This window comes from Chiloscyllium plagiosum, unplaced genomic scaffold (genome assembly GCF_037043375.1).
Source record: "Chiloscyllium plagiosum isolate Xiang-an unplaced genomic scaffold, Cpla_swu_hap1 HiC_scaffold_39, whole genome shotgun sequence".
In the NCBI taxonomy this organism is placed as follows: domain Eukaryota; kingdom Metazoa; phylum Chordata; class Chondrichthyes; order Orectolobiformes; family Hemiscylliidae; genus Chiloscyllium; species Chiloscyllium plagiosum.
In genome coordinates, this window is record NW_028270177.1 from 98,911,238 (window position 1) to 98,918,845 (window position 7,608).

A 7,608-nucleotide genomic window follows, 5' to 3' on the forward strand; every position below is an offset into this window, starting at 1 on the left:
GACTGACCATACTCCGGGAAATCTTCCCAGATTCTCAGTTGAGGATTTCTGCAGCTGGAAGTTACCTCAGAAACCCTGTTAATTCGTAATGTATTGAGCGAATCGCAAAACAGAAAGCATTTAACACGGAACACAAACAAAACTGGCAAAACAAATGCATTTTCAGACACAGCGAGCGTGAATGCAAAATGTGAGACAGGCCGGGGGCATGAGTCATAAAGTAATCTCACAATTAACAACAGGGCAATTCCAAACTGCTCTTTCAAACATACTGGAGCATGAGTGCACCACCACTTCCCAGACAATGCTGAAAAGAGAGAAAGAAAGAACACAATAAGAATGGGCCATAAAAAAGTGAATTTCACCAATCACAGACTCGATTAGATTACCTTTCCCTTCCGATGTCCGCAGGACGGAAATAAAGGAAATGGGAGAAATTCAATAACATGTGACATCGCAATTCATTGGAACGATTTTCCCATTGGCCATAAAACAAAATAACGACGAGTCGTGCCACCGCAGGACTTTGTTTCACAACAGCAATGAAATCACAGTCGACATTCGGTTCCAGTAAACGCTCAACTTGCCTGGGACAGCAGAGCTGTTTGCGATTTTCCACGCAGGAGGCGAACACGATCATGACAGCACAGACACCGGAAAAGTTGGGACTTTGCCACACCACAGTTAATTGCCCGGGAAGCAAACCCAATTTTCTTCGGTTTTAAACAGAAATGCAGCAGGAGTCGAAACAGCATTTTAACAAGCTGCGTCGTTGGAAACGATCAGCAGAAATGGCAGCGGTGGGATTCGAACCCACGCCTCTGTCGAGACTGGAGCCTTAATCCAGCGCCTTAGACCGCTCGGCCACACTACCAGCCAGCCGCGCTGCCCCATTTTCTTGCACTTCCAATTGTGCTCCTGCATAACAACCGATGCAAAGCCACGTGAAAAGGGTTCCATGGTCCCTCTCCGACTCGCACAACTGCTGGGATGTGCCCGTCTACAATATCAATTTCGCAGCAGATAATGATAACCCATCAATCCAGACAACTATCAATGGTAAGCTGATCTTTTCAACTATCTTTTCATCAATCCAGACAACTATCAATGGTAACTACAAACGTATCTGTGAGCGCGTGAGAACATACGATCAGTTATGATTTGGTCAAATTACCATGAGCTGCTTGACATTACTGCAATTTCGATTCTTGCTTTGCTAAATGATTTCACCCTTTGATCGAAACAGGACAACTTTCACGTTTACACGGAACATGAAACACACCGGACTACAGGGAAAATGCACAAAGCTGAACAGGCCGTGTTCCACATCATACCGCGCAGCATAGTTACAGTCACTTTGTCTGTTTTGCAGAATAAGAGTCCCAAAGAATGTTCTCCACCCTAAAACCGGAGGTAGCATTACAATCCGTGAACGACAGATCACATTGTGAGGATGCTCTGACCTCGGAGCCAGTTCGAGATGCCACTTTCCTTGCCTTTTTGCCTTACCCGTGCAATTTGCTGCAGAGATGTTCATTCCTGGACGTGAGCCACATGGATACCAACTGAGTTGGAAACCTGTGTGGGATTCGAAGAGAAGCGACTCAATAAATTTTGCTAAACTCCACGGTGCTTATTAGAAATGCAGTTTCTGTTCACATCAATCTAAAAGGCAGTTTCTGAACATAGTAACAGAAGTCAAAAGGTAATTAGCTCACCCCACCCCCACTCCGGAAGAGGTGCTAACTGCCCTTGAGTGCTTTTTTGTTCTCAATGTGAAGAGCTCTCACGCCTGAGTCACCTTCACACGTCTCTGGTTGCTGAGTGAATCACAAAGAAGGAATTTCACCAGAGCTGCAACTGCCTCACTTCCCCACTCGCCCTCCCAGTTTACATTTTCCTGCTCGTCAGTGATTTAAAGAAAACCAAATGGATGCGATGTCATTCTGCAGCCTCTCTGTCGATTCCTCCGTTTCAGTTCCAACGTGGTTAGATCTCGGGGCGCTATCAAAGCACAGGTCCAGAGGTTCTCTGAGAGTGTAATTTCTTTCATTGCTGTTGCTAATTGAATGAGCCACTAACGTGCGAACTGCTCCAAAACATGATTCAGGACCTCTGGTAACAACTCACGCACGTTGAATACCGACAGACCGCTTCCAAATGATGTCCTTCATAGACGACTTTGGGGGTACATTTGACAGACAGACAGACTAGTTCAGGAATCCGCGGTGCGCTGTGACACCAGCGCATCAGCTTCTTCCCTGTCTTGGAAACGGGCCGCCTGCGCAAGCAATGCAAATGCGGTACTGCTTTTCGTGGAAGGATCAGAACGCGATAATTACACTCTCAAACAGAATGGCATATGATCAGAACCATGTTGGAGAAAAACTTTACAATACTTTGCACAGTAATTAAATGGAGTTGCATTACATTTCACTACGAGAGCAGATTTGTTCAAGCAAATTCGAAGGCAGGTTTGCAGATGGGAAAGCAAGCAAGAAAACTCCGCTCCTGTCCATGTAAAATGCTGCAGTTGAAGAACAAAGCAGTTTCTGCCCAGTTTGGAACTGGGGACCTTTCGCGCGTAAGTCGAACGTGATGACCACTACACCACAGAAACAAGGCGCAGTCGCCACCGCTAAAGCTCAGTGTCACCCAGCACTGAAAGTTGAAGCCATTTTACCTTTCACCTTTCTGTTTCTAATCGCTCGTTGTTTAATGGGACTTCTTTAATTTTGGCTATGCGGTGAGCATGGACGAGATACACCGAAGTATCTGTTTCCACGCAGTGTGCGCCAATAACATTGTGTTGCTTACACCGGCTGTAAAGGATTACTTTTTAGCGGAGCTTGCCGTCGCAGTCTGTGGCACAATCATTTAGTCTGTTCGACTGCTCACGGGAAAGGTAGCGTTGTAAGACACTGCAGAAACGAACGACTTCCTTACTTTTGCTCCGACTGACCATACTCCGGGAAATCTTCCCAGATTCTCAGTTGAGGATTTCTGCAGCTGGAAGTTACCTCAGAAACCCTGTTAATTCGTAATGTATTGAGCGAATCGCAAAACAGAAAGCATTTAACACGGAACACAAACAAAACTGGCAAACCAAATGCATTTTCAGACACAGCGAGCGTGAATGCAAAACGTGAGACAGGCCGGGGGCATGAGTCATAAAGTAATCTCACAATTAACAACAGGGCAATTCCAAACTGCTCTTTCAAACATACTGGAGCCTGAGTGCACCACCACTTCCCAGACAATGCTGAAAAGAGAGAAAGAAAGAACACAATAAGAATGGGCCATAAAAAAGTGAATTTCACCAATCACAGATGCGATTAGATTACCTTTCCCTTCCGATGTCCGCAGGACGGAAATAAAGGAAATGGGAGAAATTCAATAACATGTGACATCGCAATTCATTGGAACGATTTTCCCATTGGCCATAAAACAAAATAACGACGAGTCGTGCCACCGCAGGACTTTGTTTCACAACAGCAATGAAATCACAGTCGACATTCGGTTCCAGTAAACGCTCAACTTGCCTGGGACAGCAGAGCTGTTTGCGATTTTCCACGCAGGAGGCGAACACGATCATGACAGCACAGACACCGGAAAAGTTGGGACTTTGCCACACCACAGTTAATTGCCCGGGAAGCAAACCCAATTTTCTTCGGTTTTAAACAGAAATGCAGCAGGAGTCGAAACAGCATTTTAACAAGCTGCGTCGTTGGAAACGATCAGCAGAAATGGCAGCGGTGGGATTCGAACCCACGCCTCTGTCGAGACTGGAGCCTTAATCCAGCGCCTTAGACCGCTCGGCCACACTACCAGCCAGCCGCGCTGCCCCATTTTCTTGCACTTCCAATTGTGCTCCTGCATAACAACCGATGCAAAGCCACGTGAAAAGGGTTCCATGGTCCCTCTCCGACTCGCACAACTGCTGGGATGTGCCCGTCTACAATATCAATTTCGCAGCAGATAATGATAACCCATCAATCCAGACAACTATCAATGGTAAGCTGATCTTTTCAACTGTCTTTTCATCAATCCAGACAACTATCAATGGTAACTACAAACGTATCTGTGAGCGCGTGAGAACATACGATCAGTTATGATTTGGTCAAATTACCATGAGCTGCTTGACATTACTGCAATTTCGATTCTTGCTTTGCTAAATGATTTCACCCTTTGATCGAAACAGGACAACTTTCACGTTTACACGGAACATGAAACACACCGGACTACAGGGAAAATGCACAAAGCTGAACAGGCCGTGTTCCACATCATACCGCGCAGCATAGTTACAGTCACTTTGTCTGTTTTGCAGAATAAGAGTCCCAAAGAATGTTCTCCACCCTAAAACCGGAGGTAGCATTACAATCCGTGAACGACAGATCACATTGTGAGGATGCTCTGACCTCGGAGCCAGTTCGAGATGCCACTTTCCTTGCCTTTTTGCCTTACCCGTGCAATTTGCTGCAGAGATGTTCATTCCTGGACGTGAGCCACATGGATACCAACTGAGTTGGAAACCTGTGTGGGATTCGAAGAGAAGCGACTCAATAAATTTTGCTAAACTCCACGGTGCTTATTAGAAATGCAGTTTCTGTTCACATCAATCTAAAAGGCAGTTTCTGAACATAGTAACAGAAGTCAAAAGGTAATTAGCTCACCCCACCCCCACTCCGGAAGAAGTGCTAACTGCCCTTGAGTGCTTTTTTGTTCTCGATGTGAAGAGCTCTCACGCCTGAGTCACCTTCACACGTCTCTGGTTGCTGAGTGAATCACAAAGAAGGAATTTCACCAGAGCTGCAACTGCCTCACTTCCCCACTCGCCCTCCCAGTTTACATTTTCCTGCTCGTCAGTGATTTAAAGAAAACCAAATGGATGCGATGTCATTCTGCAGCCTCTCTGTCGATTCCTCCGTTTCAGTTCCAACGTGGTTAGATCTCGGGGCGCTATCAAAGCACAGGTCCAGAGGTTCTCTGAGAGTGTAATTTCTTTCATTGCTGTTGCTAATTGAATGAGCCACTAACGTGCGAACTGCTCCAAAACATGATTCAGGACCTCTGGTAACAACTCACGCACGTTGAATACCGACAGACCGCTTCCAAATGATGTCCTTCATAGACGACTTTGGGGGTACAATTGACAGACAGACTAGTTCAGGAATCCGCGGTGCGCTGTGACACCAGCGCATCAGCTTCTTCCCTGTCTTGGAAACGGGCCGCCTGCGCAAGCAATGCAAATGCGGTACTGCTTTTCGTGGAAGGATCGGAACGCGATAATTACACTCTCAAACAGAATGGCATATGATCAGAACCAGGTTGGAGAAAAACTGTACAATACTTTGCACAGTAATTAAATGGAGTTGCATTACATTTCACTACGAGAGCAGATTTGTTCAAGCAAATTCGAAGGCAGGTTTGCAGATGGGAAAGCAAGCAAGAAAACTCCGCTCCTGTCCATGTAAAATGCTGCAGTTGAAGAACAAAGCAGTTTCTGCTCAGTTTGGAACTGGGGACCTTTCGCGCGTAAGTCGAACGTGATGACCACTACACCACAGAAACAAGGCGCAGTCGCCACCGCTAAAGCTCAGTGTCACCCAGCACTGAAAGTTGAAGCCATTTTACCTTTCACCTTTCTGTTTCTAATCGCTCGTTGTTTAATGGGACTTCTTTAATTTTGGCTATGCGGTGAGCATGGACGAGATACACCGAAGTATCTGTTTCCACGCAGTGTGCGCCAATAACATTGTGTTGCTTACACCGGCTGTAAAGGATTACTTTTTAGCGGAGCTTGCCGTCGCAGTCTGTGGCACAATCATTTAGTCTGTTCGACTGCTCACGGGAAAGGTAGCGTTGTAAGACACTGCAGAAACGAACGACTTCCTTACTTTTGCTCCGACTGACCATACTCCGGGAAATCTTCCAGATTCTCAGTTGAGGATTTCTGCAGCTGGAAGTTACCTCAGAAACCCTGTTAATTCGTAATGTATTGAGCGAATCGCAAAACAGAAAGCATTTAACACGGAACACAAACAAAACTGGCAAACCAAATGCATTTTCAGACACAGCGAGCGTGAATGCAAAATGTGAGACAGGCCGGGGGCATGAGTCATAAAGTAATCTCACAACTAACAACAGGGCTATTCCAAACTGCTCTTTCAAACATACTGGAGCCTGAGTGCACCACCACTTCCCAGACAATGCTGAAAAGAGAGAAAGAAAGAACACAATAAGAATGGGCCATAAAAAAGTGAATTTCACCAATCACAGACTCGATTAGATTACCTTTCCCTTCCGATGTCCGCAGGACGGAAATGAAGGAAATGGGAGAAATTCAATAACATGTGACATCGCAATTCATTGGAACGATTTTCCCATTGGCCATAAAACAAAATAACGACGAGTCGTGCCACCGCAGGACTTTGTTTCACAACAGCAATGAAATCACAGTCGACATTCGGTTCCAGTAAACGCTCAACTTGCCTGGGACAGCAGAGCTGTTTGCGATTTTCCACGCAGGAGGCGAACACGATCATGACAGCACAGACACCGGAAAAGTTGGGACTTTGCCACACCACAGTTAATTGCCCGGGAAGCAAACCCAATTTTCTTCGGTTTTAAACAGAAATGCAGCAGGAGTCGAAACAGCATTTTAACAAGCTGCGTCGTTGGAAACGATCAGCAGAAATGGCAGCGGTGGGATTCGAACCCACGCCTCTGTCGAGACTGGAACCTTAATCCAGCGCCTTAGACCGCTCGGCCACACTACCAGCCAGCCGCGCTGCCCCATTTTCTTGCACTTCCAATTGTGCTCCTGCATAACAACCGATGCAAAGCCACGTGAAAAGGGTTCCATGGTCCCTCTCCGACTCGCACAACTGCTGGGATGTGCCCGTCTACAATATCAATTTCGCAGCAGATAATGATAACCCATCAATCCAGACAACTATCAATGGTAAGCTGATCTTTTCAACTATCTTTTCATCAATCCAGACAACTATCAATGGTAACTACAAACGTATCTGTGAGCGCGTGAGAACATACGATCAGTTATGATTTGGTCAAATTACCATGAGCTGCTTGACATTACTGCAATTTCGATTCTTGCTTTGCTAAATGATTTCACCCTTTGATCGAAACAGGACAACTTTCACGTTTACACGGAACATGAAACACACCGGACTACAGGGAAAATGCACAAAGCTGAACAGGCCGTGTTCCACATCATACCGCGCAGCATAGTTACAGTCACTTTGTCTGTTTTGCAGAATAAGAGTCCCAAAGAATGTTCTCCACCCTAAAACCGGAGGTAGCATTACAATCCGTGAACGACAGATCACATTGTGAGGATGCTCTGACCTCGGAGCCAGTTCGAGATGCCACTTTCCTTGCCTTTTTGCCTTACCCGTGCAATTTGCTGCAGAGATGTTCATTCCTGGACGTGAGCCACATGGATACCAACTGAGTTGGAAACCTGTGTGGGATTCGAAGAGAAGCGACTCAATAAATTTTGCTAAACTCCACGGTGCTTATTAGAAATGCAGTTTCTGTTCACATCAATCTAAAAGGCAGTTTCTGAACATAGTAACAGAAGTCAAA

At 45.9% G+C, this 7,608-nt stretch overlaps 2 non-coding genes across 2 annotated transcripts; both read right to left on the reverse strand.

The window, feature by feature from the left end:
* Positions 1-792: 792 nt before the first annotated feature.
* On the reverse strand, positions 793-874 carry trnal-aag (transfer RNA leucine (anticodon AAG)). Its single transcript has one exon. It is a non-coding gene; the product is annotated as a tRNA-Leu (tRNA).
* A 2,873-nt stretch (positions 875-3,747) lies between these two features.
* On the reverse strand, positions 3,748-3,829 carry trnal-aag (transfer RNA leucine (anticodon AAG)). Its single transcript has one exon. It is a non-coding gene; the product is annotated as a tRNA-Leu (tRNA).
* Between the last annotated feature and the right edge of the window lie 3,779 nt (positions 3,830-7,608).